Source organism: Athene noctua, chromosome 1 (genome assembly GCF_965140245.1).
Source record: "Athene noctua chromosome 1, bAthNoc1.hap1.1, whole genome shotgun sequence".
NCBI classification, from domain to species: domain Eukaryota; kingdom Metazoa; phylum Chordata; class Aves; order Strigiformes; family Strigidae; genus Athene; species Athene noctua.
In genome coordinates this window covers 237,660,575-237,686,692 of record NC_134037.1, presented here as the reverse complement: position 1 = coordinate 237,686,692, position 26,118 = coordinate 237,660,575, and the positions used below count along the sequence as shown (strand labels likewise).

The 26,118-nt window shown below is 40.7% G+C and overlaps 1 protein-coding gene across 2 annotated transcripts in view; it reads right to left on the bottom strand.

Moving 5' to 3' along the window:
- Positions 1 to 25,778, bottom strand: part of TRPC4 (transient receptor potential cation channel subfamily C member 4) — a 165,031-nt gene extending 139,253 nt beyond the window's left edge. For both annotated transcript variants that reach the window (XM_074913833.1, XM_074913823.1), the window contains exon 1: positions 25,269 to 25,778. The gene's annotated coding sequence lies outside the window, so the exon portion shown is untranslated. The remainder of the gene's footprint in view (positions 1 to 25,268) is intronic.
- Between the last annotated feature and the right edge of the window lie 340 nt (positions 25,779 to 26,118).

Here is a 26,118-nt window from a genome sequence, read left to right as displayed (position 1 = left end):
AAATTCCACTACTCTGGGATTTTAAATGGAATATGATTTTATGCATCTTCATTATATCTGTGGTGACCTATCATGAACTTGGGAACTATGCCAGTGAGGGAGCCCCAGGCTGGCTCAGAGGGGACACAGATTAACTGTGATGGACAGAAGGAAACCATTCTCATGACTGTGTGCTGCAGGGAAGAGCATATGTGCTTGGGAGGTAATGTCACTGTGGGACACCAGGCACAGACTGACATACAGTTTCTTCCTGATAAAGGAACACTGATGATTACCAACTCAGATGGCAAAAGCTTTTACTCATCATACTCAGTGAGGCTGCCATCCCCTCAACTTCCCACGATCACAATGCCCATGGCAATTTAGAAAACACTCACAGCACGGCCCAGAGAGAAACTCTGCAAATGATCTCTGGTTTCAGATAGCTGGATCATGAAGCAGAGAACCAGTGAAAGACTGAACAAGCCATGAAAAGCTCTCTAGCCATGGACTTCCCTAAAACTCCTCCAAAATAATTGTTCTGCTATGTCAACAGCATTCACTCCCATACTAACTAGAATTTCATCCATAAAAGCGAAATGGCACCCTAGGAGATTGTCCTACCAATCAAGACTTGCTCAGATGCTAAGAAACTGGAGGAAGCAACAAAAGGAAAACCCATCACAGCAGGGACAAGTTCATTCCTCCACCTCCACCCAAAAGGAAAATAACATGTCCTTTTTCAGGCCAGTAAGCCTAATGTTTGCCTGAGTGTCTCCATGTTTCCTACTTGATCTAAACTAGGTCTGTAAAAGCAGGGCCAGTGATTGACAGGTTTTGAATGAGAGCATGGCAAGAACAACCTGAGCTTTTTACTGTTTGTATCCTTGAGGTATGGACAGTACCCATCTCTCAGCTACCTGATACTTACATGCAAGCAGGAGATCTGTGGCCTGACTGAGTTATCTCAGTGCAGTCTTGTGGGACAGCATATTAGCACTGAGACCTTGGGGAGAAGAGAACGGCAAAGAGACAGTGGTGCTGAAGCATCACAGGGAACACTCTGCACAAAATGAAGGCTCCCTCAGCTCTTCTCTACCATCTCTCATCATTTGCTCACACATGGCTGCTATGGGTAGGGCCAATGTTTTTCTTCTAAAGTGGCATCTGTGGTGGATTTAAATTTAGAGGTGGGACATGAAAATAAATAGCAAATATATTTTCATAAACAAAGTCCTACAAACAGAGCGAGAGAAGACTACCCTCAATTCAGAAAGCACTCTTAGTTTAAAGGTACTCTGGATGCTTTGTCCTACACAGCCATTACAAGTGATGCTGTGAATGCACAGTGCATATAAAAGATTGTATTAGGCTTATGAAGACCTCATTTTTCCTTGAGTTGTACAACTTTATATGAAGAAAATCTTGAAGGAGACCATTATTCCAGGTAATTTTGTTGCTTACATTTACCTACTAGCTTTCTGTTTTACTGTTTCACTTTTACATCACTCCCTGTCTACCATATCCTGAAAAGCAAAAATCCAAGACAGAAAGGAAATTACATAAAGATCTTGGTTAAACTGAGTAATACACGTCAGAATTTAGCTACAAAATTATGTTTGGGATTTCAAGAAATAGGCCACATTTCAGATCTTTAAATGTCATGTGATAGAAAGTATTCACAGACTTTCTTCCTGCACATGCCGAGATTTCTTTTTTTTCTAGAGCCACTGTATAAAAGCAACCTTTAATATAAATGAAAAGTGAATTTCATTTGAAATGCAAGTGGTGTGGCAAATTAAAAGGAATTAAATGTGCAATCAGTGGATCTAACTTTGGCCTAACAAAATTTTTATTAAATTGTTCCACTTACAGATCACATTACCATATTTAACTTTTTTTTCCTCTTTGCTAAAACATTCATCCTACAGTATAAAAATTAAAGGAGGCTCTGAGTTCACTGTGTACATGAGCTAAATCCTAAGTACCTGTTTAAGAATGACAAAAAAGTTTTATTTCCAGAAGAATGGCACATATCCCCTTCACCTCCATTCAAAAGGAAAAAAGCCACAGATATTGCAAGGCTGAATAAAAGAACTCATGCATGCAGCTTCATATGGCAGAACTATATATACACTCATATACAGTCACATTTCTTCTTGTATCAGTGAGAAGTCTTATTGTGCTTACATAATCTGCTTAGGAGAGACTCTTGGGAAGGGAAACAAAAGATTTCAGAATAGCTGTACTTCTGTTCAGTTACCTGGTGAGCAAAGCATCAGGCTGGAATTTGAGATACTGTTGGGTGAGAGTGGGTGACTCACATCACCCAGTGACTCACAGAATTAGGACTGTAAAACTGATTTTACCTGGGACAAGCACTGCATACAGAAGAGCCATCATTCTCATTCCTGACAGGGGAAGAATGTCCAATACTGCTTTTACTGAACCTAATGAAGAAATTGCAGATTGACCTGATTCAAAACTCAAAATGAAGTCAATATTCACAAGTTCAAATGGATTTGGGATGAAGCTATTGGATCTACTCATACACGCAACCAAAATGCACATAGGCATAGTGGACTGGCTAAAATCCACTGGTTTTATCCATTAAAAAAAAAAATAATAATGTTCAGAGCTCTAGAATCTAGAATGAAATTAATATATTTTGAAAATCCTTTTAAACTCAAACACAGAAAGCGTCCACAATGAGAGACACCATATCCTCATTACAGTACAGCAGAAAGTTTCTCAGAGTCTCTATTTGAGGTTCTTAGCTTGCTTGCAAAAGATCTATGTACATGGTAGCAATTACTTTAAATACACCTTTTTTATTAAAACCTATTTACATGCATTTTCATCACTGTTATTCTGTTTTTGATTTACTCATTTCAACTTAGCTGCCACATCAACAGAAAACTTTTTAATTGTAAGCATAATGAAGAAAAGGTGGAATCACCATAATCAAGAGCATTTTAGGAATGCTTTAGATAAACAACTGTCATTAACACAGGAGACATGCTTTTTGTAAATATACATGAAGTCAATTGTCATTGTCTCTGTTCCTTGATTAAATAAGCCTAGTTCATATAATCAGGAGTGTCTGTGAAGAACTAGTTTTAAATCCTGTCAAGCAAAATTTTCATGAAAACTGAACTGAACTAAGATCATAATTTGAACAAGAAGTAATGAGAAAACATCGTTTTGCTTAAAAAAAAATAAAATCACCAGATTAAAACAACTTCCTTTTATTAAAGGCAAATCAAAATAGCACTAGGACTCTTGACCGGTATCAGACCAGACCAGAAATATCCATCATGTTTATGTTTATGTTATGGTTAAGAAAGCTGGAAATTAAATATATAGTTTTTCTTCGTTCTTCTGTATCACAGAGTACTTTGCAAATGTTCACCCTCCACTGTCGACTAATCACTGCAGCATTCGGGGAACTTTCACGTGGCACATAGACTTCTACTGGCAAAAAAACACAGATTTGTCTGAGACAGAAGAAATATTTGGATCAATATCACAGCAATAGTCTTGGAGAATATCTGGCATTCACTATGCCATAATCAGACACTTGAATACATCGGTAGATGTCCATAAAATTGCAGGGATTTAAATGTCTTTCTTTGCTCTGTTCCCCGCAATGCTTTCCCCTCATCTTTAGCATGTAGCAGATGAGGTTCTTTATTGTTCTCACAGCAAAGACCAGCCTGAAATGATGTTACCAAAGTATGAAGCTTCTGTTCAGTTATGAATGTTCATGCTCATGTGTCCACGCACTGTGACTGAGAAAAAAATGAGGGACACTTTCTAAGACAATATTTTGTTCATAAGTGATTAAATTGTCGAGACACTGTGTATGTGTATGTATGTATGTATATTGTGTGTATTTGTACATGCCTCACTACTTTGGGATAATTAAACAAAAAAAGTTTTTAAAATGTATGTGATTACTTCATTTTTGCTTTGCCCAGCACACAGAGATTTTCAAAATTACAGAATAACCGCTCTTGGTTTATGAAACGTTTGAAACAACTTCTAACGATTAATCTAAAAGGTTCAGAGATAAACAGAGTTATTGAAAGGTGACTCTCTCTGTGCAAGAATGCTGGTTTTCTGTAACAACTATTAATAAAAGGAAGCTCTACACAAAATTAATCTCTTCTCCCAAACTGTTCGGATGGTATCAAATTCAGGGGCCAGCACTTTAGGCAGTTATTTAGGAAAAATTTCAATGGCATTTGCAGGTGTGTTCAGGTATTCAGTGTCACCAGTGTGAACAATACAGATGTGATTATTTTCAAATAAAGCTGTTTATCTTTTTAAGCTTTTTCTCATCAAATGCATTTTTTTTCTCCATATGTAAATATGTCTTGGGTTGAAAGGTCTAGAAATTTTGTACCTAAAAAGTAATCTTTTAATGTTACTTTGTCTAGCTATAATCAACAAGCAATATAGTACCATTTCTAAAAGTTGACTGCTTGGTTATACTATGACATTTATTCTGCAGTTTTAAGTATTATCTCACAAGCAAAAGTGAAACTCTATTTACTGTATATGAATGGCAGAAGTAGCACTACCTACTTACCACAGTGTTTATATACAGTTCACTTCTATAAGTCTAGTACAGTCTCTTGTTTGGAAGTAACTGTTGGAAATGTTTTTGATATATATTGTCTTTTAGTTCTTAACTTCTCCTACTGCACACTAAAAGTACTATGAAAAATCCAAATCATGACTCTTCCTTTAGGTATTTTTTCTTGTTACAGTCAGCTAAGTGAAATGTACAGTCCAACCACACTCACCTGCACTTTTTATGTTCCTTTATAAAGTAGGATCATTTTTTCCAGGGCAGTAGTTATTATCTATACCCTGCAAATAGCCTGATCTCCCATAATGTAAGGAGTCCATTTCAGGAAGGATGACTTACTACCATGTTCTGCTACTGCTACGACTCCTGCTGTTTTGTCCTGCCTTCTTCCTCCTTTTTCTCTTCTAGTCATAGCGTTAACATTTATGATGAGTATAAACAGACCCATACTTGGCAACTGCAAGATCCAGATGCCTTGCTTGGGAATATATTTCCAATGTCAGCCTTTGAGGTTTGTTCCTTCATTAGCTACTCTTCTAGCAGCGCTGATGGAGCAGAGAGGTCTATTGGGCTTGGCTGATAGGACTTCTCTCTCCCTCTGTTTCTCTATGACTCACTCTTGATTCTCAGGATGACACATTTATCTTAATTCTCATATACAAGATAATAATTTCTGTTGATAGTTACCTCCAAAATATATGTGTAAATACTTTTCATCCCAATCAGTCTTGAAATGGAAATACGCATAGTTTTTATTTTATACCAGTGAATAATTGAAATTTTGGATGTCTATTTCTTTATTAATCTTTGTAAACTAGACAAAATTTAACCAATCACTGACTGATTCCCATCTTATAATGTGCTATTGTTAATAATAACTGTGCCACAAGGAAATGCGATTTTTCAGGGTAAACAACATGTGCTTTGGACCACTGCAGATAAGGACAATGACATCAAGAAGAAAATGGAGAAACTGGTTAATCAGAAGAGAGACCTCTTAATTATGGAGACATTAAGATGCAATGTGAAGAGTGCTGTTTTTGAACGAGTATCATGAGTTTAGTGAGTCAAGCATTAGATCCGTCTGGGGCTCAGCAGAGCCCAAGATGGAGCATACAGATGTCATCACACAAGGAATAATGAATTTTAACAAAAGATCACAGAGATTTTAAACAATGACGCAGCAACACTCTTTTCAACAAACTTACATTCACTAGAGGAGAAAGCAAAGATCTGGTGTCTAACAGACTCTTCCAGATAAACTAGGATTTTAGATAATATCAGTCTTGGATGCATCAGTGGCATGGGGGCAATTTAAATTGTCTGATTGCATCAGGGAAGATAACACACTAAGCTACAAAGAAGATCATCCAGAGTATGAATGACGCACTTCTTATCTTCTGAACAGGAAGCTGAAGAACACAATATTAGCTCTTAATATAACATACACTGGGAGAAATTAATATCACTTCTATGCTGAACTGCAGTACAGAGCTAATTTGTCTACACCAAAACTGCTGAGAAAGAGCTAGGTACGTTCTACTGGCACTTTGCTTCACAGCACAGCGAAGAAAGCGAAGGAATATGTGTGTAACCAATATCATCAGAAGGCCAGCAGGATTAGCATGAAGTAAACAAGACAAAATCTAGAAACTTTTTTCTGCTTTGCATTTTTTCCAGTTTGTTTTTCCCTAAATGAAGATTTGCTGTCCTATTGTCCAGCTTTAGTGAGCTGATTTTACTCAAATATGGTACAAATTACAGTGGAAATTCAGGACTCTTCATAGAACTAAAAAGGTGAAAGTAATCACTAGGATGACTCCTAACAAATTGTCCCATTCAGTAGTTGAACCATGAAGACAGTATGTGTTAGACTGCCTGATTACAGGCCAACTGCAGTGAACACAGTGACCCACAAGGACCAGAGGAACTGGGTCAGAGGGAGGAACCCAAATAGCCCACCTGAAGCAAAGGGAGCCCCTGGACCTGTCTGCTCTCTGAGATCCTTGCAGGGGAATGATTCAATTACTGTGTGGTGTGAAACCCACCCAGAAGAGTCACTTTCCCCCGAAAGCCATGCCAACCAGAGGCAGTTACTGCCTACAGGGTACAGGACTTCTTGTGAGGGGTAGGAGAAAGATTGTTGGGATTGTGTAAAACTTATTATGGGATGTTTTAGGGTGGGCTGGTAAATGTGCAAAACTTTGGATGTTTAGAGGAATGATCAAAAGCATGGAAAAGAAGAGATCATGGTGGATTGGGAAGAAAAGAACCCCAGACAGATGCACCGCTCACATTAGATTCGTGGGTCCCATAACCAGAGTTGGCCACCTGTAACAGTAAAGATTATTCATCATTGATGCCCAAGAGAGAAAACTGAGGGACTAAAGCTTATCTGTGGTGTTCTGTAACCCTATCAAGATTTTCAGCAAAAGTCAAACTAAGCCATTGCAGGCATTACTCTTTCAGAGAGAATTATGCAAATGTGTGATGTCCCAAGGGTTTGCACAGAGAAATGTCAACAGTGTGACCTTTGTCAGTAAGATCAAGATGCTGGGCACTGCTAGAATCAGGTGAATATATGAATCCTAGATCAAAATGCATCAAAAGGAGAATAAGCTTTGTGATGCAGTTATGAGGAAAGAACCCAGCAACACAACGAAATGAAAAGCGCAAAGGGGTGTTTTATTCAGATTATATAGCAGTGACTTGAGTTACAGACTTTGTGGCATTTCTGAACTACAAGATTATCATCTCTAATGCTCTGCCACAGATTTGCATGATAGAATCATATCACTTTTATATTGTTGGTAATTAAAAATGTATTGTGAACCACGATGGGGAAGGTAGACAGTGAAAAACTTCCAAGCTTAATGGCTCCTCAAAGTTTGGACATGGCTCAGCCATGGGCTTGCTGTGTGGCTTTTGCCTACTCAGCCTTCCCTCTACTTCAGCTGTTCATATACAGTAGCAAAGGCAACACCTTGCGGTGTTAGGGAATTGACATCGTTATTTGGCATGTGTGAAGTTTTCAAATACGACTCTGGTGAAAATCAGAATCACTCTAGCCCATGGCTGGGTTATGTTTCTGTCAATGCCACTGACGGGCAACTTGACTATAAATATATCTCAACGGTACTATAATATAAATTCTAAATTTTCTAGGTAGATGTGAGAGAAGTGAGATTGAGTGATGACTCCTTTCCCTTCAACGGGCAAACTGGAAAAACAAATGAACTGTTAACTTTTTGTTAAAAGGATCTCTGATTTATTTCCCTAGGATGTCTTTAAGAGAAACACATTCTACACTTCAATTCTGAAAAAGAAGAGGGATTTGAACTTTGTGATACATATGATTGCAGTGCAAAAGACAGAAAAGAATGGTGGATTTTGAATGGCTCAGTGGGTAGTCTCCCTTGTCTTATTTTCCATATGAAGTGACTCAGTAAATTCCTATTCTCTTAAATTCTACACTTCCACAGCCTGAGATATGTTTTTAACAAACTCAAAATGACAAGTTCAGCTCGGCAGAGAATCATTAGAGTGCAAAACCAGTGAAAATTCAAGTGAATAATGAAAGTTCTTGAAAAGGTTGCATTAGATCCATATGCTACAGTGAGTAATAAGCAGAGTATTAACACATGTACAGGAATTAAAAGAACTGGTTACTTGTATTAGCAAGCATTTCCACAAGATAATGATTCAGGTTTTACGGAGTTATTTGATCTTTATTTTGGATAGAAGAACAGAAGTTACACTCCCAGCATTGAAACAGACTTCCACAAACAAAAAAGAAGATATTTTATAAATCTTCCTTTCTTGTCTAAGCCTAAAGGAATCATGACCAAGTATATTCCCACGTCTCAGCTACCTCTGCCAAGTTGACTTCAGGAAAAAGAAACTATTCTGTAACTCTTCTTTTATAACAAGGGGCAAGGCAAAGAATTTGGAGTCATGGTTCCCAAAAAATAAGATTAATTTTCTCTAATTCATATGCCCATTTCCTGTCAAACAGAATTTGCTTCACTCATACTAATGGAAATGTATATGTGTCTTTAATTTCAGAGTAGCACAAAGGATTGAACATGCATTTCTAGGCTCCTTATCTCAGAAAAGGAGCCAGTAGCACTGGAAAACATTCAAAGAAGGACAGCAGATGATTAAACTTACAGAAGAACTTCCAGAATTGGAATGACTAAGTAAACTGCAAATCTTCACTCTGTAAAAGTATGACAGATGGAAGGTGTAATACAGGTCTCTGTAACTATGGGTGTCACAAAGAGGACAGACATGGTTTAATTTTCACTGGCTTTTCAGGTACTAGATCCAGGAACAATCAAACGAAGGCAGCAGGAGTCAGGTTGAAATAAAACAAGAGCTGATGAGTCTTCAGGCAGTTACTTGAGGAATTCATTGCTGAATGATTGTGAAGATGCTAAAAGTATATATGAGTTACACAGAAGACTGGATGAGTTCATGGAAGAAAAACCCGCAGAGGATTACAAAACACAGAGAAACCTTCTCTGGCAAAGAAAGGCAGTGTACTGAAAGTGGCTGGAGTCTGGGAGAGTACTAGAACAAGTGATGGTATATGCTTCCTCCATTCCTGTACTACTGTCTAGAAATAGGCTTTTTGCCACTATCAAACACAAGCTACTAGGCTTAAAAGAATTTAGATGGAGGCAATAAGGCTGTGACTATATTAAAATTAGTTGAAAAACTTCCATTAACTTCATCATGGGTTATTTTCTTCATTTCAGTTAGTATCTTCCAGGTTTTAATCCACCACAGTTTATTAGTTCACTGTGTTACATTGTACAAGTAATGAGGTCTACATACCCTATACTTAGGAAGTCAAAACTTACAGTGAAAGTAACATCATTTTTACAGCACTTTGAAAAACACAAATTACCAAGATCAGCTGACACTTGAAATGGGAGTCTTTCACTTTCAGTTGATTTTACTTGAAAAAAATTCTTTCTATTGCCCAGCTTCATCTATCTGTTCAAGCAGAGTTTAAGAGATCTGTTACAATGCTTTCATTGTTTGGAGTATCTCCTTCTTGACTGCCAAGACTCAGTGTAGATCTTGGTCTGTGCTACTTCTTATTCAACAACTGGAGAATATTTTGAGAATTGATATGATTAATAATTTTGTATCACCCAAATACATGATTCACTTGATTTTCAAAAGCTGCCAGGATTGCTATAGTTCAGCAATTACATCCATGATACTACATCGAGCTGACTTTTGGTGTCACTCAGATAATGTTATTTAAGGCTCCACTGGTATTATCATGTTTTGCTTCCTTTGTGCTTTCCCAGGCAATTTTAAGCACATTCTCATGTCCCATTTAATTTGTTTCATGTGAAATCTCCAAGATGATATATCGTAAAATGTTCCACCCTCTACTGCCAACACTACAGTAAGCCATTTTGTCCTGCCACTCACATCTTTCAATCTTTGCTGCTAAAATATCAAAGGCATTATGATGACTCAGTAGTGGAAGTAATACCACAGCTGAAGTCATTGGCAAAGCAAACTCTGACTTAAATGGGGATCACTCACAGTGCAAGGAATATATCTTTGCAGGGCTAGGGTTAAGGAAATGATAAATTAATTCATTAGCTGAGGATTTCTGTTTAAATGTGCCAAATACTACAGGTCAGAAAGCAATGAAGAAATACACATGCATAAGTGTAACAATACTGCTATACTACAAATGCAGTTCAATAGTTCTGGTTATTCTACACCCTAAAAACTACTATTTGTCAAATTACTCCTACCCATTTCTGTCATCTCCACTAACAAATCACAGAGCAAGTGATTTTCACAGCTTTCTGGATTGCTGTGATCTGGCTTTACTGTACTACTCCATCTTTTAACCTTCTACTTCAAGTGACCTCTTCACTCTTCATCAAACCATGGTTTTATCTACTCTTAAAATCTCTTTGAAATCTTTTCAGTATTTGTCTATTCCCTGGTGTGCTTCCTCCTATTTTGTGTGTTTTATTTAAACAGTATCTTAATCTTTTTGAACAGCTGCTAAATCTTTTTTTATTTTTTTTTAATGGTCTTAATCACTATTGCTTTCTGTTCTCATTTCTAATCCATTTTACACCTGTAATCCTGCAGCAATACTTTTTTTTTTTTTTTTTTAAATAAAACTTGATACAGATATTTTGGAATTGTCCCCTTCTTGCTTTAGCATTATAGGAAACTTGTGGGTGCCTGTACTTACCTGTTTTAGTTCAGTCGTGTTTCTGACCACTGCTGAAACCCAGAGAAGCATCAGAGGAAACTGGGAGAGATGAGGCTTACAGCTGCCACTCTTTTTGCCACTTCAGCCCTCTGATTAGGAATATATTCATTGTCAGCAGTCTAGAGATATTAAGCTATGATTACTTAGGATCTCTCACTCAATACAGGATGTTGAAAGGTTGTTTCCTTCTCTAGTGTACTTGAAGACAATGATTTGCTCCTGAAGAGGGCTATTCAGTTCTTTGCATTGGTATTAAAGGTTTAGAAAGGAGGAATACCAATGCCCTCGGCTCTGTCTGTGTTTCAACATTAGGACAGACTGTGTATTTTTTCTGGCATGCCACAGTAAAATGATTATAATGATTAAAAAAGGAATACATGATTATAAACAACGAGGAGATAAGCAGTAGACTGTTACAGGAAAGAAATATGAAAATGTGTCTGTGAAAACCTAGTTCCCAATCAATGAAGAAAAGAGCCTGCTTTATGGACCTCCGCAAAAATTAGTATGTGCTTTATCTATGTTCTTCAGAACAGCTGTTACGGACCTCATTTGAACTAGCAAATCTATTTTGTGTACAGCTTTCGGCTATCTTAATTTCTGACCTGGCAATCCAAGTCAAATCCTTGCATTTTATTAATTTTTTCTTGGTATTAGCACTTACTCTGATTTCATCTGGGAAGTTACCAGTTCCACTGCATAAATGACTAGCTAACACTCAAAGGAACTGGATAAATTATCGACAGATGATAGATACTAATGAATCTGAAGTCATTTAACCTTTCTGTGCCACAATTCTGAAAACTTCAAAATATTTTTTTTAAACATATGAGATCAAGACCTGAAATGTAATTTCTAAGGACCAGTTTGCAACTAGCTCAAACATGGTCATCCAGAGAAATCAAAGGGATTTGCTGTCTTTGTCCTCTCCAGTTCCTTTACCCTCAATCACTCTGTGCAGCTACTTCACAGGTCCAGGCAAAAAAGGGGCTGCTCGTTCAGTGTTTTGTAGACAGGTGAGTACAGAGATGATAAGAGGTTTAAGGCAAGAAGATGGAATATTGGTTATGTGTTTCCTGTTTATGTCAAGAAAGCAAATTTATCAGATATTTCAAGGAACTGCTTTTCTGAACCAAGCAACAAGGACCGTATTCGGGTGCATGTCACAGTGGGACTGAAACTGTCAGCCCAGGCTGATGTTTTCTAGATTGGCTTAGATGATATATACCACTTACTCTAAAATACCATTTTTTCTTATGCCCATTTCCTCCTCTTCTATTCTCATAACAGTTCTTACACTTGAGTGCAGGAGATCACAAAACACAATCTGCTCCCAGGCTTCTGCTGTTGTGATGACTCTGTGAAACAACCCAGAAGATCCTGAAGGATCAACTACCTTTTCTTTTTATATCATGCACACTGTGGGCTCTACACTCAGATGCAGGTTTCTGAGTAAGTTCTGAAGCAGCACAGCACAAAAGTATCCTGTCTCCTTTCAGAAGCTTTCCCTGACAGGTGCCACGTGCAGTTCATCTAAGGATCAGTTAAAAATGTTGTTGTTAGACTCACATCAATCTGATTAATAGACTGCTGTGTTTTTAAATGGGTGAGTTATTATTTCTGCATAAAATTCTATTTAAAAAAATCCTTCTGGATAATAAACAAAGTGAAATACACTGGCTCAGATCTAGTCAAGCAGTTATTTGCTGCTAGACTTAAGAAAAAAATTCCTCAGTAGAAGCTGTACCTAAGTTCACACAGTGTCAGAGCTGTGAACTCCATGCCCAGAAGTTGCTAGCTGTTAAGAAGCCTCCACCTCCTGGAAGTCTCTATGAGGAAAGGAACTGCCTCTGGACTAATTTTCCATGTGCTGGTAGGTTGCCATTACAGTTAAATTCACAGCTGTTATTTGCTTGGGGTGGCAAAGAAGCCATACTTGGCCAAGAACTGCACTCAAACACTTAGCGTTTAAATCATATACGCAAGGGCAGAGAGAGGTAAATATTTCCAGCCAACCAGATACAGATAACTCTGTATGTACACACACAAGATAGACAGTTTAATGGGCTATATTCCTGACCTCTGGATAGCTCTACTCTTTCATTCACCAGAGCAAAAATTAACCTTTAATGTAGTAACACAGGGCACATAAATATCTCTACATATGTAAGCATACATATGTGTTCTTCTGTTGTGTGTGTATATAAAGATGTGTGTTAAATGTACATACACACAAAAATATAAATACTTATAAGAATATTTTGGCAGAATACAATTTAGGCATCCATAAATCTGTAAATCTTGCAGATTATGGATGTAGACACTATTTCCTTCTAATTATCAAAATATAAAAAGAATTATTTACCTTTCCTATAAAACCTGTTAGTGGCATGCCCACACTGGAAATTAGCTCTATTGCAGCATTTTGAGCTATTACTCCGAAGAGTTATTGCGATGTCACAAGACATTAAGCAAAGTTGAGGAAACTGAACAGAAATTTTGATGATTCCTTCATAACACAACACCTGCTTTCACAGTTGACATAAGTAGATAAAATGTTAAAACAAAACTGTGTTACCTTATGTTCAATGAAGTATGTGTGATCTACTGGAAGTATGAATAACAGCTTGAACATATTGAATATATAATAGTACACTAGAGTTCTGCTTCTAATAGAGACTTCCAAGACTGTTGGTTTTTTTTTTTACTTTGATGTGCTGTAATCTTGAAATGGCAATCAGTTTCCTGGCAATTCTACAAAAAACTGTTCAGAATGGCTCCTAAATGTTTTACAAACTATTAAAGAAAAGGTTTGCTTTAAAAATTACATGTGTCATTGCCTACTTAATTTTCATTTTTAAAGCAAATTTCCCAGCAAAAGAAAAATGCAGGAATTCTTATAATCAGATGCAGTGGTATTTCAGTCCTTGTCACCTACAGCAGTATACTTAAAGGCAAAGATTCACTGCTTCCCTCCAAGAAAAGATTCAATATATGAGTCTGTGAACTGCAACAGAAAAAAATATTTAGATAGAGAATAGAGAAAACGATTGAGAGCCATCCCAACATTACACAGGGGAGATGCAGGCTGCAACCATGGCAATGATGGCAGATTAATGTTTTAGGCCTACAGATTTTTCTAAAATACTCAACAGCAGCAAGATTTTGGACTAGATTCTCTACAACTTGTAATTGCATTGACTGCACTGGAGTGGAGAAGGAGACACAATATATTTTTCATAAACTGCTAAATTATTGAGAAGAAACAAGAAGCTGCCAGAGCATTATAATTCTCTTAGAAGCAAGGGGGGAAATTTTCAAAATTAAATCTTCCATCTGAACCAATGCATGTATGATTGATGAGAAGGCACAATTGTTTCACTTTGTACTTCGTAAAATTTCACATTAGGGTGCCAGAATTTCAAATTATTTTGACCATTACCATCATTTTAAATTCACCTGTGATCTTCATATTTCTCTAAGCCCAAAGACCACACAGAGCTGCAATCTAAAACAAATAAGTACACAAATAAATAAAAAAGCAGACAAATTGTGGGATTTTAGAAAGCTTTCCAGTGTGCAAAAGACATTGAGAGTGTTTCTGAATATAGCATATTTGGCTATAAAATGGGCTTGCTAAATGACAGCTACCTAGACAATAAAAGCATGTAATAAAATGAATTTTCTCAGACAGCTATGATAAACTAATGAGGAAAAAAATCAAGTAATGAGTTGCATCTCTGTGAACCACAGTAACACTTCCAGACAACAATGTAAACATGCATAGTAGAAACATCTTTCATGTAATTCTAGCCCATGTGAAATTGCTAAAGGGATGCTGGATTCTCTATACAAATTTGTGTTGTATTGCTATTTTTCTTTGTTATCATATATAAAATGTTCACCTCAACTTTCAAATTATACTTCTTAAACCTGGATTCAAGCAGATGTCTTATACTGAGGAGAGGAATGAAGCTTATCAAGAAGCACCCCGTGAAGCACTGCTTTCAGTAGAACACCAAGACTTCTTTACATTTGAATACTTTCTTGAACTAAGGCTAAATTACAAAACATGGGTAGCATCTTATTTCTTCAAAATTAATTCCATCATATGCTGATCATAAAGTTTTGCTATTACAAGTAGTTTTAGGTAACTCTTATTGTAGACTTTGTTTTTCAGCGAAGTGTTCAAATCAATAGTGTTAAAATAACAGTAAACAGAAAAGTGGGCAAGAAAACAGTAAGAAAACAGTAAGAATAACTAAAGTATCATTCCTCCCAGTATACTTGTCTACCAAACCACTATGTTTCCAAAAGGAAATCAAGCCTCAAAAGACATATATTACTTGTCAATGGGAATATCATAGAGAACATGAGCTGACCTATTTCAATGCACTAGTGTCTATCGACAGAGGTCACAGTCTTCACTGTCCTTTATTTATATGACTGCTTTGAAGAACTACAGCAGTTTTGAGGACTGAGCAGCTAACCAGAAGACAGAGACTGGGAGAACGACCCCACGCATTCCAGGAGGAGACAGTCAGTGACCTGCTGCATCACACAGACACACACAAGGATGGGACCAGATGGGATACACCCGAGGGTGCTGAAGGATCTGGCTGGGGTGCTCGCCAAGCTGCTTTCCATCATTCACCAGCAGTCCTGGCTGACTGGGGAGGTCCCAACAGATTGGAAATTGGCCAATGTGACGCCCATATATAAGAAGGGTTGAAAGGATGATCAGGGAAATTACAGGCCTGTCAGCTTGATGTTGGTGCCTGGGAAGCTGATGGAGCTTCCTGAATACCACCATACAACACATGCGGGAGAACCAGGGGATCAGGCCCAGTCAGCATGGGTTTATGAAAGGCAGGTACTGCCTAACAAACCCGATCTCCTTCTACGACAGGGAGACCTGCTTATTGGATGAGGGAAAGGCTGTGGATGTTGTTTACCTTGACTTTAGTGAGGCTTTTGACACCGTTTCCCACAGCATTCTCCTGGCAAAAATGCCTGCTTGTGGCTTGGATGGGCACACGCTTTGCTGGGTAAAAATCTATCTGGATGGCCAGGCCCAGAGAGTTGTGGTGAACGGAGTTAAATCCAGTTGGCGGCCGGTCACGAGTGGTGTCCCCCAGGGCTCGGTTTTGGGGCCATTCCTGTTTAACATCTTTATTGATGATCTAGACGAGGGGATCGAGTGCACCCTCAGTCAGTTTGCAGATGACAGCAAGCTGGGTGGGAGTGTTGATCTGCTCGAGGGTAGGGAGGCTCTGCAGAGAGACCTGGACAGGCTGGAGCCATGGGCTGAGGCCAACTGGAGGAGTTTCAATAAGGCCAAATGCCGGGGGCTGCCCTTGGGCCACAACAACCCCCAGCAGCGCTACAGGCTTGGGGAGGAGTGGCTGGAGAGCTGCCAGTCAGAGAGGGACCTGGGGGTGTTGATTGACAGCCGGCTGAACAGGAGCCAGCAGTGTGCCCAGGTGGCCAAGAAGGCCAATGGCATCCTGGCTTGTGTCAGCAATAGCGTGGCCAGCAGGGACAGGGAAGGGATCTGACCCCTGTACTCGGCACTGGTGAGGCCGCCCCTCGATTCCTGTGTTCAGTTTTGGGCCCCTCACTACAAAAAGGACATTGAATGACTCGAGCGTGTCCAGAGAAGGGCAACGGAGCTGGTGCAGGGTCTGGAGCACAGGTCATACGGGGAGCGGCTGAGGGAACTGGGGGTGTTTAGTCTGGAGAAGAGGAGGCTGAGGGGAGACCTCATCGCCCTCTACAGCTCCCTGAAAGGAGGCTGCAGAGAGCTGGGGATGAATCGCTTTAACCAAGTAATAAGTGATAGGATAAGAGGGAATGGCCTCAAGTTGCACCAGGGAAGGTTTAGACTGAATAGTAGGAAACATTTCTCTATAGAACGGGTTGTTAGGCGTTGGAATGTGCTGCCCAGGGAGGTGGTGGAGTCCCCATCCCTGGAGGTGTTCAAGAGTTGGGCCAACACAGCGCTGAGGGATATGGTGTAGTTGGGAACTGTCAGTGTTAGGTTAATGGCCGGACTGGATCATTGTCAAGGTCTTTTCCAACCCAGATGATTCTGTGATTCTGAGTTCTCTGAACGCTTCTCATCAGACAGACCTGCAGACCCACACATGGGTACTGCTGGCCTAAACCTCTCCTTAGGCTTAGGTTTTTGGCACTTCCCCAGAGACTCTGGTGCTTCATAACACTATAGCCAGATGAAATCCTTTTCAGTGTAACTAGGACTTAACATACTGAGTGAGTGGGAAATCTGGCCTTAATAAGGGACATGGGTGAATAAATCCATAAGAAGACACTGGTAAAACAGTGTGGTGCTTCACTGAAGATGTTAAGCATGGAAACAGCCTGTTATGAGTGTAATGTTTCTTTAACAAAATAAAATGACAGAACAGATTGAAGGCATACATCCAGATCATATCTTAGCACTGACTATTTTTTTTTAATTACAAAGATCTAAAGAGCTAGATCGTGTCTACTGTTAACCCAAAGGAATTCTTCAGACGGAGGAAAGCTCCCACTTGGCCTAAAGCCAGCAGAAGCAGAAGCAAAATGGGGGTAGTTTCCAAGAAATGAGTGAAGAGGAAGCACTCTGGGGATGAGTGAGAAATCCTTCTTTTCTCCTAACCCATCCCTACAGAATGCAGTGTGTGCTGTCAGTTAGTTCAGCAAGTCAGTGTAACTCTGAGGCTGGACTAAGTGCCTGACCACTGAAATGCAACCTGAGCATCCCCTACTTCCCTCCCCTGTGGACAATGTCACACTGAAAAGAAGGGAGATTCTTGCTCAGTGTGCTTGTTTTAAGTACTGTGGAAGAAGCAAAGCCTCAGTCAAAAAAAAAAAAGAAAAAAAAAAGTTTTGTAGAAGTTTAGTTCTACATAAAGACACTGAAGTAGTAGATGTTAATTGTCTCAAATCACGTCAGTATTTGGTACAACCAGCCTCAGTGCATAAAAAAATATGCTCAAACTTAGTATCACTAAGTTAAACAATCATGAATACATTTTTTTTATGCAAGTTGGCAGACCAAACTATTATTTTGCAATTGCTCTGTACTAAGCCTGATGCCTTTTTACAGAAAAACCAAGAGTAGTTATAGCCCAGGACATAGGACAAGTACCTACCTATGTCATCAATTTGCAACATGTGATTTCTGTGCTATAGGTGCCAGGTTACTGAATAGTTAAAAAAATTAATATAACATATTCTTCATATTAGACTTAGGAAGCTTTATTAATCATTATATGGCACGATGAAGTACTTAATTTTAAAACATTTGAAAAACAAAGGCGATATTCATATTCACTAACCTAGGAATCCAAAACCCTGACATCCAAGGCTGGTTTGTCATCCCAATCTTCCTTTATTACAAACTGGAAGAAATGCACCCCCTGCAGAGGGCAATTAATTTCCTTCAAGATAGGTCACATGAATCACTCTACAAAGTTACCAGGTTCCTTCTAAAAGCTATAAAGACTTGCTGTGACTCACAGGTCTGACATTAAGGTGTCTAGATATATTCAAAGACAAGGAGTTACTGCCTTTGGAATGACAGTTTTGTAGCTAAGAGGCTCAAGGCAAATTAGACAATTGTTCTGTAGGCAACTTGTTTTTCATTTTATTCATGGCCAAAATTCCTTCTGTAGGGTATCTGTTAGTTAAAGCCACCACAAGAAAAGCATATGCTTTGAAACTGATGGTGTTGCAGGTACAAATGTACTATAGGACACATCAAATTTGAAAAGCAAACCCACCGTGCCAGCATAAACAAGTTCAACGGATTGACTGCAGCTCTAATCGTTTTATGCGATTACCATCAAAAATGAAAGGCAAACATCTCTCCCAATCTAAAACAAACGTTGTCAGTATAAGTAAAACACAAATGGGATATTTTAGTTATTTTCCAGTGGAAGATAGGCAGGATGTATATAGCAGTCAGTGCTGAAGCGTAGCAGAAGGATTTATTTTGAAGTGTTTTGATAATAATGAACATTTCCACATGAACAGATTAAAACAACTATGTCATGACTGAAAGATAATTTCTGTTGTAATTATGTATTCAGTAGACTAAGGTACATTGTGGAGATGGCAATGTTGAGAGCATTTGAAGAGAATCTGTGCTTGCTTTCCCTTGCTCTGCAGATGCAGCACGCTGTCTCTGGAAGAGAGACATCTTGCACTCGCAGGACGCAAGATGCGAGTGCCCAGAACGGTATGTTTTTCTTTCACAAGAGTCCAGTTAACACTCCCGTTTCCCTTGGCATAACTACGAACTGTATTTCAGCTACCCAATCCAATAACAAACTCCTAAAAAATCTGAGAACAGACAACATGATATCTGAATTATGTTGTAGTTGTCTAGTTATTTATACAATGTCTGTATCAGTACCATGAAGGTCAACAGGACCTTGAGATACCTTGGAAGAAAACAAATGTCCATCTTCTGTCCCCTCTATTGTTTTTTTTTATATACCACTAGGGTGAGATTCATCTTGATAAACTTCAGCTGTGTGAAATCCAACAACAATCAGCAACAATAAATACCTGATTCCTCCCACTCTATGTCAGGGTGGATGGATTACATGGATTAGCTTTTTTAAGGGAAGTTTCTGCCTCTCTACAGTGATTACAGAAGGAACACAGATGGTTGGTTTACAACTGGCAATCAAATTTGTGGTGGCTAGGTGAAAAAAAAACAACTATCCTTTGGTGCAAAAATCCCTTTTTAAAGCTTTTCAAGATTTGTCAGAAAAAATGTTTTTGACATAAATTACTATTACAAATGTACTGGAGGTAATCTTAAATCAAACACAGTACGACCTGTGTCTCATGCTACAATCTTATTGTTCCTTCCTCTACTCAAAAATTTCTACTGTTTTACTTTTTATAATGGAAATTGTAGTTGCAAATCAATGCATGAAATAAAATATTTATTGGCAAATACAAACTAAATTTAACATATATAAATCTTTAGAAGAAAAAAATTAAATATAGAAGACAATAGAATTTTTATTGGGAGTAAATTTGGTGTTCTTAGTCCAGTACTCTCAGGTCTGATCCTGAACTGCTAATCTGCTAGAAACATCTGTATGCTAGGGAATACTACAGATTCTATCTTAAAAATAAAATCCTTTCGTATTCTTCCCCAGATTTAGGGCAACACAGTAGGAACATAGGCAAAAGCATGTCCATTAATCTAAAGAATATAGGACTGCACTGATTTTCCTGTGACTACCAACCTCCTCTGATGTGAGCAGGCACTTTGACGAAATGATGGTTAAAGTGAGAAATTTTAATTCTGTCTATCCCACCTGGAGTCTACTGCAGGAAGGTCTTTATTGGCAGAATACCCACCATCTCTCTTGTAAGGAGCAGCAAAGCTGTCAGGACATGCCAATTTCTCACCATACATTTTGGGCTGGATACAGTTGTATTAATGCTCCTCTCATGCTTTATGACCTGGGTTAATAATCACCCCCACTAATTGGCCTTCACTAAGAAAATTGTTGGCTCTTGGGCAGCTGCTGCCTCTCTCTGACAGACATGAGAACCAGACACCTGAGCTGAAGTGTGACAAATGTTTTAGGTAGTTATTGACATCTTGCATAAGATTATGTTTTGAAGAATCTTGTGTAAGGAAACTGGATTGCAGAGCCGGCAGCTGGCAAACCCAGAAGTGCACATTCAACAGGCAGTTGTGAGTTCATGCTATTTACAGATTGTTTCAAAGTTAGTACAGCAGCTTGGGGCATATGCATGTGTAGACATGTTTTGGTTTGTCTTGTTTTCTTTTTAAATGTGCATTTTAGCCTGATTATAGTAACCATTTGTCCTGGATCTACTGACCTCTGTGCTTATTTAACCTTTATTCTGTACTACCACAGCCTGCTCCGCACAGCTGGGATTCAGCTAACCTAGCTTAAGAAGGAAGGTTCCTTGCCTTGGGTCTTGCTGCATAGATAGCAAAGAGAGTCAGGCACCTCTGGAGGATGCTTGTTCTGGTATAAAGATGACAAAATACAGGGGATGGTTCACTCTCTGCTTCTGCCTCTCTCCTTCCAGGAAATAAAGAGAGACACTTCACGTTCACTTCAACAGCTGACAAATAGGTATTTCATGTCAGTTCAGGGTATCAGATGTAGCCACAAAAGGCTATCTGTTATGTTACAAGACCTACAAGAGACTGGTGTCCTCCTAGAGTGGCAGTTTTAACTGAACTGAACTGTGCTTTGCATGACTAGCTGGCACAAGGACATGCAGACCCTAGTACCTGTTTTTCCAGTCTGGTCTTAGGTGTGAATGCAGGTAGCATAAGCTTTACGATTCTCTGAGCCAAGGAAGGATGTGGTTTTGATCCTTAAAACTGGTATCAGAAGGAATCACTTTAACAAAAAAAAAATAAAATCTTGTGGTCATGGAAAACCAGCGTGTGCTGAGCTAGGATTGGAAGAGCTTAGGGGCACCACCACAGGGCTTGGCTGCTCGCTGACTGTCCCTGCACTAGCAGTGTGTTGGGGGGACTTTGCCCCCTGGGGAAATACTGCTTGGTCCTCAGAAGTTTTCAATGATATGTGGAAAGTATCTCCAGAATTATCCCATAACCTCTGTCTCAGGAAAGCCCAGTGAAAAATCTTTCTCCATCTACCACCCCCTCCTCTACCCATTGCATAATACACTGGGTAATAATATTATCATAACATTCAAATAGTTGATCTGATGTGCACAGGCATGTGAGAAGCTTTTTCAGATGTGTGTACTGAGCACAGGCTCAGTGACCAAGCAATTGCAGAAGCTGTCATAGACTTCAAAGGTTAGGTTTGACTGGTTCATATTCTTAGACATATGTAAAACTCACTGAAATTTAAGGAAGTTTTCCTGTCCCACTTCAGCCCACATTCACTGAAAAATAGCTTAGCTGTAAAAAAAGGTAATTTTTATCCAAGGTTCTTTTCAGTTTTTGTCTCACACCAATCACTATCTAAATTAGAAATAGGAGGTTGTAAAAGAGTGGAAGAAGTACTTGGAGAATTTAAACCAAAACAGAAGTTTGAAGAGAGGGGAAAAAAAAAAACCAACACCCAACAAAACCAACAACCCACAACTCTAAAAAAACCCTGCTATAATAAATAATCTTAATTTATTTGTTGCCTGTCTCTGTGTGGCACACTTAAAACCCTTCAATTTCTTTGAAAACATCATGTGCAAAGCAGTTATGTCTTATTCCCTGGTGTTCTTGGAAGTTTCAAATTCTATTTGACTGAAAGCTAAAGAACCTATGAAGGATTTCCGCACAAGTGTCACAAAAAAAATTAATTTGCTCAGCTTTCCTTGGTGTTCACTGTATAAAACTATAATAATTAATATGAGCTTTCTGGCACCATTGCTGCTGGTGTTATATTAACATTATGCCACGCTACTTAAAGCAGTATCACTGTAGTAAGGTCAAGTCTGTCTTATTTTCTTGAATGGACTCAGGCCTCTAAAACAGATGCTTTCTGGAAGAATTTTGTTTGTTGTAACAAAACATGGTGATAGAAGATTGACATACAGAGTTTTACCTTCAACCCGCTTTCAGTAATTTAAAATACTATATTTGATAAAGTAACCAGAATAAAACCCAACAGAAAACAGAAAAGGTAATGGCAAATCTGACACTCATAAAGACATTGAATAGTGCTTCCTCTATTCTCGTCTGCTTTTTCTTGAAACAGGTTACAACAGAGTCTTTTCTTCCTGCTTCTATGTTGCCTTTCTTTAAGACAAGCTATGGTGACTTACTCATCTTCATAAGGAATTCATTCCCTTTTAGCACTGATTACCAGAATCACCGGTGGCAGGCAGAGATGCTACACAGCACTGCCCCTGTTGATTTTGCCACCTCATTCCAATGAATCATGTCCCAGAAAAAGCTGACAGATTAAAAGCTGTACTGACATGGAGGCAGGTCTCAGGTGTTGGGAGGAGCAGTCATGCTCATTTTCAGTTGTCATTTAAGTGAGGCAATATACACACACATATAAAGGTGAAAGGTGATCCCATAATAGTTTTCTCTACACATGTCCTTCAATATATACTTTGTGGGCTCTCCATACTGGAGTAATGCAAATCCACTTTCACCAAGAATGAAGCAACACTGCTTGGGACCCAAAATTTTCAGAAGGCATACTCAAAAAGATAAGCAAAATCATGCAAGATCTGTAATGACCTCAGCTGACTTAAATTTCAACTAGCAGTGTTTGGCTATTTCACAGTAAGATGAGATAAGAAGAAATGAAATTTCTTTGTGGAGCTATTTTAAGGACAACGACTACTATATATAGAGTCAGAATAAGTGGCTGAAATTGAATTTAAAATACTTCTTGGTTTTTGCTGTTTCCAAATACAGCGTCATCTATTCCAAAGTCTGAACAACAGAAGAAAAAGAAGAACTATAGTAGAGAACACCATCCTTCTGCAAGCAATACCAAGGTTTTCCAGTATAGAAGGCAACACCAAAGAAAACCAAAGTGTGTTACAAGAGTTTTGGCTGGTTTGATATTAAAGGACAAAGATTATTCCTGAGTCTTGCCTGAAAAACTTGGGACTTCTATAAATGCAGAATAAATTCTGCTATTCTAAGACAGTTCTAATGCAGTCTCACTCTGGCATCTAGCTTCTCTGACTGTACGTAAAACTCTTGCTTATGTGAATGAGGTTAAATTATGGAAAGATCTGTATGTTTGCACAGATAACCTTGCTCAGCTATCCAGGTCCAGGCTTTGGAGAAAGTAACGTAAACACAGAAACATGCTATGTCACTGCAGAACAATTAAATTTGAAATTTCAAGTAGATTGGACTTAAAAGGTGCTGTAATGTTGGCATTTAGTTTAGTGTGTAGGACTTATAATAAACTATTTCCCATTCTGTCTATACTGTATTCTGTAGGAAATTTGTATGTGTACTAATTCATATGAAAAGAAGTATTTCTTTCTCAGATGAAATCAAGGTCCAATCTTTAGGTTTTTTGCATTGTTTGGGTTTGGGTTTTTGGTTTTTTGGTTGGGTTTTTGGTTTTGTTTTTTTTTTTTTTTTTGAGGAGGAGGAGGAGGACTACCCATTCTGTGGAAGAAAAACAGACTGGAAAGTGTTTTTATTTACTTCCATCTAAAAGGTTTTTTAGCATTGGAAGAACCATGTCACTTACAAGGCACGCTTAGAGAAATATATATTTCGGTTGCCATGCTAACAGGAAATCACTCAATTGAGTCCAGTAAAAAAAAAGTGCAATAAACGACATTTTCTTGTAAAAACAGGGAAATATTGCACCAACGAGGCTGCAGGTTTTGCAGCGAATTTCACAGTTCTGCCCCTCCGTAGAGTGTGATTTTCTGTCGGCGTTTAAGCCTCCAGAGCATCAGCTGCTCCTTTCCAACAGGCTTAGAGCGTCTGTCCGACCGCCGCAGCTGTCAGGATCTTTCAAGTGCAAACCCAGCGCAGGGATGAATCTCATCTGGCTCTTGACGGTCTCCACGAGCCGTCCCACGGCTCCTGTCACCGAGCTCTCCTCCCATCCACCTGCCTTTCGCCGCCCCCCACGTTCCCCCCTGGAGGCTTCCCGGAGGGACCCGACGCTTCCCTGGAGGGTCCCTGCGGGCTGCACCGCCGGGGAGCGAGGTCCCGTCGGGGGTGGGGGGACGAACAGCGGGGACACCCCAGCCGCGGCCGCCGGCACAGGGAGGGGGGGAGCAGCGGGGGCCCGCGGCGTGACGCGCCCCGCTGCGCGCCGGCTCCCCGCCAGCACCCCGCGGCGGGGCGGGGGGCACCCCGGCGGGAGTCCCCCCACCCCGTGTGCGCGGGGCCGAAGGCGGGGGCAGCCCCCGTGCGGGACACGTTAAGTCGTGCTGCCGGGGGGCACTCAGCCCCGGCCGGGCCGCAGGGGCCGCGGGTGCGGGACAGGCCAGCGGGGCTCCCGCCCGCGGCCGTCCCCGCTAGCGGGCAGCAGGCGCGGAGCACGGCCCGCTGCCTGCCCCGGCCCCCCGCCCGCTGCCTGCCCCGGCCCGCTGCCTGCCCCGGCCCCCCGCCCGCTGCCTGCCCCGGCCGCCCTGCTGTCCTGCAGGTGTCACACTTAACCCAGCCACCGAGGGATGCCGCTGCCCGCCGCGGCGGCGAGGGAAAAATCACGGTTACTACGTATAGGAGAAAGAAAGGGATCTTAATGCTCCTCTGGGCTGTGACCACGGAGTGCACAACGTCGCTTGTGTCAGCGCAAAAGTTACCTCAGACGGTCCTAGGGACGTTTTTTGTTTGTCTTTTTTCTTTTCTTTTTTTTTTTCTTTTTTTTTTTTTTTTTTTTTTTTAGAGGAACAAGAGATAATCAAAGATTTGGAGAGAATATATCAAAGTTAACAAGAACTTACTTGGTTTAGGTGCATGCGTGGACAACCGGCATCTTCCTTCAGCAGTTTTAAGAGATCGCATTTTCCCTTGGAAGTAGCGCCCTTCTGTAAATTAAATCCCTTTATGAGGTGTTTGTTTTATTTCACAGGCTCTCATCCATCTCAGCCACTTTTCCCCATTTTTGCTTTATTCTCTTCATGTTCGCCACACGTGCAGGCACCCCCGGATACACGCCCACGAGTTAGCGGGTGTCCATCACCTCCAGCCGGGGGGACCGCGCCTGCCGCCGGGCTCCGGTGCAACAGATGAGAGGCAGACGATTCTTCCCCGGCTGCTTAGTGCGGCATCTCCTCGTTCCCTCGGGGAGCCTCATGCTGGCTGTAAAAAGTAACAGCTCCTTCCGAGGCGACGGCTCCCTCCGGGGCGCAGGCTGCGCAGCATGCGGAGGGAGGAAAGACACCGAAAGAAAGGCACAACGAGCGCAGAGGGGCAGAGCGCTGAGGTTCCTCGCCGAGGCGCTCTCTCCTCGGCCGGCGCAGGCTTTGCCTCGGCGGGCCCGGCCCGCCGCCCTCCGCCCTCCGCCCTCCGCCCGGCCCGCCGCCCCCCCGCGGCCGCGCCGCTCCCCTCGTCCGCCGCCCCCTGCGCGCCGCGGCGCCACCGGCACCGCCCGCCCGCCCGCGCCCCCCCGCGGCCGCGCCGCACACTGCGCCTCCGCGCCGGGCTCCGCGGGGCTCCGCGCACTGCCCCGGCACACGCCGCCGGGCCGCCCCGCCCGCCCTTTCCGCGGGTGCGCCGCTGTTCCGCGTTGGCGCGGTGCCCTCCCGGAGAGGGAGGAGGAGGGAGCCGCGGCGCCCACCTGGAGCTGCCGCG